This window comes from Saccopteryx bilineata, chromosome 5 (assembly GCF_036850765.1).
Source record: "Saccopteryx bilineata isolate mSacBil1 chromosome 5, mSacBil1_pri_phased_curated, whole genome shotgun sequence".
NCBI classification, from domain to species: Eukaryota; Metazoa; Chordata; class Mammalia; order Chiroptera; family Emballonuridae; genus Saccopteryx; species Saccopteryx bilineata.
The window spans coordinates 42,846,542-42,853,201 of record NC_089494.1 but is presented as its reverse complement, the minus strand read 5'-3'; the positions used below and the strand labels follow the sequence as shown (position 1 = coordinate 42,853,201).

General features: G+C 30.5%; 1 non-coding gene across 1 annotated transcript; it reads left to right on the top strand.

Annotated features, from left to right (window-relative positions):
- Nucleotides 1-507: 507 nt before the first annotated feature.
- LOC136307256 (small nucleolar RNA SNORA29) lies at nt 508-644 on the top strand. Its single transcript, XR_010725914.1, has one exon. It is a non-coding gene; the product is annotated as a small nucleolar RNA SNORA29 (small nucleolar RNA).
- Nucleotides 645-6,660: the final 6,016 nt, after the last annotated feature.

Genomic DNA, 6,660 nt, shown 5'->3' with positions numbered 1-6,660 from the left:
CATCTTTGTTTTCTTTTTAATATTTACATTAAAATGACAAGAAATTATGTCTTGTGAAACTGATGGTTGCCAGATGGAAAAGGGGTAGGGGGGCTGGGTGAAAAAGGTGAAAGGATTAAGAAGCATAAATTTGCAATTACAAAAGAGTACAGCATATGGAATGTAGTAAATAATATTGTAATAACTCTGTATGGTGGGATCATTTTGGAAGTTATATAAATGTCTAACCACTAAGCTGTACATCTGAAAATAATATAATATTTAATTCAACTATAATGGAAAAATAATAAAAAGAAAAGAAACAGAATCCTGTCTTGTAATAAGAATATATATATATATATATATATATATATATATATATATTACCATTAAAAAGAAAGGAAGCTTGTCTTTTATGACAACAGACCTTGGACCTTAAAGACATTATGCTAAGTGAAATAAGTTAGACATAGAAAGACAAGAACTGTATATTCTCACATATATGCAGAATCTAAATCCACTAAATATTTTCCTCTTTGACTACTACATTTTTTCCTAATAATAGATTTCATTGATTATACTTATGGGTAGATTAAAATTGCCATAATCTGAAGAAGGAAGATTTCTTTTTGACTTCCTCTTATATGAAATTAAAACCACTGAACTCATAAAATATAGACTAGAATGTTGCTTTCCCAGGTCCTGGGGGGAGGATGGGGAAATATTGATCAAAGGGTACAAAGTCTCAGCTAATAAAATAAATAAGATCTGGGAATCTAAAGCACAGCATGGTGAATATAGTTAACATAAAGTATAATATACTACATTATATATTTTAATTTTTTTTGGTATACTACATTATATATAATTAGACTTGTTATGAAGAGATTATACCTTAAATCTATTACCACACACAAAAATATCATAATTATCTGAGGTGGGAAGGAATTATCTAACCTTATTACAATATATACATCTAATAATCATACTGAAAATGTTAAACTTTTGTTATATGTCAATAATATTTTAATAAATCAGGAAAAAATGCAAACAAACAAACAAAAAACAGGAAACCTATCACTAATTAGTCTTGGGTCTAGAGTCCTGTAGCCAAATTCCATTTTTTTCTAACTTTTACAGTTCTCTAATGCTTATTTTGTATATATATTATATCCAGGGTTTTTAGCTGTACTTAGGAGAAGAAATAGGAAACATATCTCTATTCCATTTTTCTACAAGCAGAATTTGACCCTCTTGTTATAATCTACTTTCAATAGGACATTTTTTCCTAAATATGTTTCACAGTATCATTAAAAAATAGACCTGCTACCCAGATCTGTGGTGGCGCAGTGAATAAAGCAACGCCCTGGAACACTGAGATTGCAGGTTGAAAAACCTGGGTTTGCTTGGTCAAGGCACATATAGGATTTGATGCTTCCTGCTTGAGTGTAATTTTAACATGTGTAAAGTAAGCCCTGGTCAGCTGGTTCAGTTGATAGCACACTGGCCTGTCATATGGATGTTCTGGGTTCAATCTCCAGGCAGAACACATAAGGGAAGCAATCATCCACTGGATTAGTTTGAGCATTGGCCTTATGCACTGAAGATAGCTGAGTTGGTCCGAGTGTGTCAGTCTCAGGCACTAAAAATAGCTCAGTTGATTTGAGCGTTGGTCCCAGACAGGGTTGACAGATGGATCCTGATTGGGGTGCAGGTGAGAAGCAGTCTCACTATCTCCCTTCTTTTCCCTTAAAAATAAATAAAATAAAATGTGCAAAGATTTAAAAATATCATATTTTTAATTTAGTGATATCTGTCCATCAGGTCTAAGCATTTCAATTCTGCCTTTTGATTTAATTAACCATTATCAGTTTTCTTTGGAGGTACAACATGTGGTAGATTGGAAAATGAAAAATTGGTGATTACAAAGATAAAGTTTTTAAATCACAAGACTGTGATTAGAGTTCAGATAATCTAATTCTGAACCAGGTGTTGATAATTTACTTAGGGTAGGCTAACAGAACAAATCTAAGAAACAATGAAATTTTTTTAAAATTAAAAATTATAGAATAAAACGTTACTAATCCACATCAAAAAATATAATTTTTAATAGCTGTAGAAAATAGTTAATAGTAATAAATGCTTTTGAAATTGAAAGATTAATCTACAACTTCAAAATCAGGTATTAATTGGAACTTCTATAATAAGAACCTCATTTTATAATAGTAACTTACTTCTACATAAATTTTTGGGAGGTGATTATTTTATAATAATTTATTTTTTCTCATAATAAAGTCTTCTTATTTATAGTAGATAATTCTTATGTTGTCATCCTCAATAGCTTTCTTTGATAATTGTCTTTATTTAAACATACAATAGTAGATAATTGGTGGGAACTATATTGCACCACCTCCTGCCAACATAGTGCTACTTTTCCTTCAACACAGTCCTCGATTCAAGGATATGTTCACAATTCAAGCTAGCTAATCAAAGTAACACTTTTGTGATTACAGTCATCTCACAGGATGAGATTGAAGATACCTAGGGCCAGGGTTCCAATCATTGAATAAATTGGTCAGAGGGAATGATGCTATCAGTTGTGAGATGTATTTGACCTGACAGCAGGAGAATAATACCATTTGTATCATTGTACCTATTCATCTGAAAGGTCAGTTCCATCTGCTTCCCAAATTGATCATTTCAATGTCTTAATTTATTTCAACTTTCTTTCACTTGAACACAGTAGTCCTGGTTGACTGCATGTCTCTCAAACACTTCTGTTAAGGTAGGAAAGATAAGGGTTCATTCTTTCTGAACTTATTTTTTGATTAGTTTTAGTTTTAGTCAAGAATGTGTAGATTTTCATAGCTCCCTGTAGTTAAGACAGTGAAAAAGTTTTTTGTTTACTTTTGGTGTGTAGGGGGAAATCTCTTCTGTCCTTATAATGTCCTTCTCCCAGTCGACTTCAGTCTGGTAATTTTCTGCTCAAATAAATCAAGTATTAGAATCACTGAAACTTTATAACATGTTACAACTATTTCTCTACAATTGTAGAATTTATTATATATATGCTTTAAGTAACGTTACAATTTTAAGCAAATTTATTAGTATATAATTAACATATTTGTTCACATAAAATATTACTAATTGTACTAATAAACACTACTCATAAATATTACTAATGAGGATTATATATACTGCTCACAAAAATTAGGGGATATTTCACAATGAATATGAAGCGATAAAAAAAGAAGTATTAAAAAAAGAAGCATTTATTTTTTTTATTAAACAAGAACATCAGAAAAGCAACTGTCAAAGAAAGTTGTTTAATTATGCAAATGAGATGCAAAACCAACTTTTATTTCATTAGTGAAAATGCCTTATACAAAAGGCTGAAAGTACTGGAGTATCTGCACGTTCCCTGATCGCCTAATTTTTGTGAGCAAGTATGACCAGCATTTTTATCATCTTAATCAAAACATCAACATCTCTCTTCCTATTTCAGCAAACCTCTTTATAGGTATTACTGTAGTGGCCATGATCCATAAAATATAGACATTTAATTTGAAGAAAAACTGAAACTATATTGCATCATAGTAGTAAAATAAAATAAAATAAAATATAAAGACAATTTAAAATTAGGTCTCTATAAAATTTAGATTTTAAGAGCAAGCTTAAAACCTAAAATCCTCTGGCTGGGCAGCTTATTTGGTAAGAACATTATCCTGATACACTGAAGTTGTGTGTTCAATCCTCAGTCAGGGCACATACGAGAATCAACCAATAGATGCAAAAATATGTAGAACAGTAACTTATTTCTGATATCATTGTTAACTGGCTGGTGATGTATTTCGAGCAATAGAAATTATAACGAAAATATTTGTTTTCCCTGTTTCAGGATAAAACAAGTTTGAAGCTTTTGCTTACATCTCAGATAAGATTTAAACTAATTCCAAGAGTCTTAAAGTAGAAAACAACAAAAAACAAAAAAATACAAAAAACATTTACAGACCATAAATTTTACATGTCAACTATATAGATAAAAAATCTGACAAGCAAAAAGGATATGTAAAAAGGATTTTGAATTCTGGCTTGGGAATTTCCTCTTCACTCTACTGTCATGTTTTGAGTAATGAAAATAGGATTGGACTGGGAATATGCTGGTATGAACCTATAACAAGTAGAACACTTTGTATGGGGATCTAGCTCCTAATGACCTCATACCCACATGTGTTTGTGAAATTACTATCCATCAATGCTACACTGAACAGTGATAAGTTGCTTAGGTGAAAATTTGTAATTACATTGGCATTTTCATAAATATAAATATATATTAAATGTAAACAAATATATAAACATATTTAAATTAGTAATTATGTTAGCATTCTCATTTATTGTATTTTATTTTAATGGTGAATAGTGATTTTATTTTCATTATTTTGATATCCAAGTCAGCAATTCAATTTAAGTGTCATTCAGTATGTGTATTTCATTGGACATTAGTACTTTCTAGATGACTTTATGTTTATATTTTATTTTAAAGTAATGACTATCTTAATTGATTTGTATAATTATCATTATTTATACCATTAAAATCTGTAAAACAATACATGGAAGAAATTGAGTCAAAGACAAAGGTCAAATGATTGAAGATAGAAATAAATAACAGACATATTTTGAAAGGTGAATGGAATTACTTAAATAATGTAATAAACTGAGGAATCCATTTTAAATGCCTCATAAAGATGAGCATTTATTTTTATTTTATTTATAGTAATAATGTTAAAAAATTCTATTATAAATTAATTTTATGTTAAACAGGGGACATAAAAATATTATAAAAATAAGTCATAAAAATTCTTTTATCTCAGTTTAATACTTTCTCAACATTAAAATTTAAAATGAAGAAGGAAAAATTACAAGTAGAAGTCTCTGTATTTCTTAGGGACACAGACTATTTGGCGAATTCTTGTGAAAGTATGTTTTCTAACTGAAATCATTAGAAAGAATACACTATATATAAAGCGATAAGCAGTTCAACAAGAAAGATGGATTGTATGCTAATGGACTGGGGCCAGTGGATGTTTAGAACAGGTTTTGCTGCCATTTCAAGAGTGTGTACTAGAAAGGAGCGATTGTGTACAGTGCCCATGTCACTGATGTGTAGTTGTTAGTTTCCAACCTGGGGAAGCATCAGAATCATTTGGATTTTCAATTTTCTTGACCCTAACTGCTGCTAGTACACATCTACGCACTCCTTTGAGCTACTAGACCAGTAGTGTGTGGAAGCCTCAACATTGTTTCTAAGAGCAAGTAACTAACGAGAAACATGCATAATGAATGCTCAAAATCAACCTTAAAAAAATCATACGTAAGTACAGCTTATACTATACATAATTTTTTGAAAAGAGTGAATGCTTTTGATAAGTTGTTGGACCATGCAGTGAGTGAACCAGTCTTAGTCTGACACCATTATACTAAATAGAAAACAGAGCAGTAGAAAGAGGTGTGGTTCCTGATAACATATTTGAGCTGCTGAATCAAGAAATTTGAAATATTGCAGGGACCCTCTCTAAAGTACATAATTTTCTAATCACTATGTTGTCCATCTGAAACTAATACTGAATAATATTGACTGTAAACTGTAATTTTAAATATATATATGATAAAAAATTAATTAGCAAAAATCTAAAACATAAAAATAAAATGTGATGTCTACCGTATCTCTGGGCTCTCAGTTGACATAATATTTTTAAAACTAGTTGATTCAGGATTCTTTTACATACAGTAGAAAGTATATTTAAAGAATCACTACCATAATTATCTTTGTGTATTCTGATATTTCTGACTGAAACTTCCTTATGCTTGGACTGCCAAATTGAGATTGTCTATTTCTTTAAGTTCTTCAGCAACTTTCTCTTTATATCTCCTACCTTTATTCCATGAACTCTTTAAGCAGAAGCTATTAAGCTGAAACATTTGTGGTTAATTCTCTAGTAAAGTCCTCCCTTTAGACCTTGTTCCAGTATATACTGGTTTCTACTATGAGAACTCTGCCTTTCTTATTTTATGTAAAACATAATTGTGTGCATATCATTGTTAGTTAAGATCATGTTAATATAGAATTATAAAACCTCTAAAAGAACTCATAAAGGAAATTACCTTTCTTTAATATCTGAATTTTTTATATTCATTTTAAAATTTTGTTATTGACTGATTTTAAAGAGAGAGAATGAGAGAGACAGAAAGAGAGAGAGAGAGAGAGAGAGAGAAAGGGAGGAACATCCATCTTTTCCTGTGTGTGCCCTAACCTATGTCAAACCAGAAATACCTGGGCTCAGAATGATGCTCTAACCAGTTGTGTTTTCCATCTAGGTTTCAATTTTCACATTCTTGGAGCATCAATTGATCCTAAAGTTTATCAGTGTCTGGATGACTTTGTACTTCATTGGCATCCACAAGGAAGGGGACAGATGATGCAGGTGAAAAGTAGCACACACTCCTTTCATGTTTATCCAGTAACTTGCCAATTCAATTTACCCAACGTCTCTAACTCTCTATATGTACAAGATTCCTTGTTAGGCACTTACTCTAAAATGATTAACATTTAGTAAATAAATAATTAAATATATACATTTAAGAAAGTAAATGGTAAAGTTAAGCAAGTCCTGAAATTAGTTA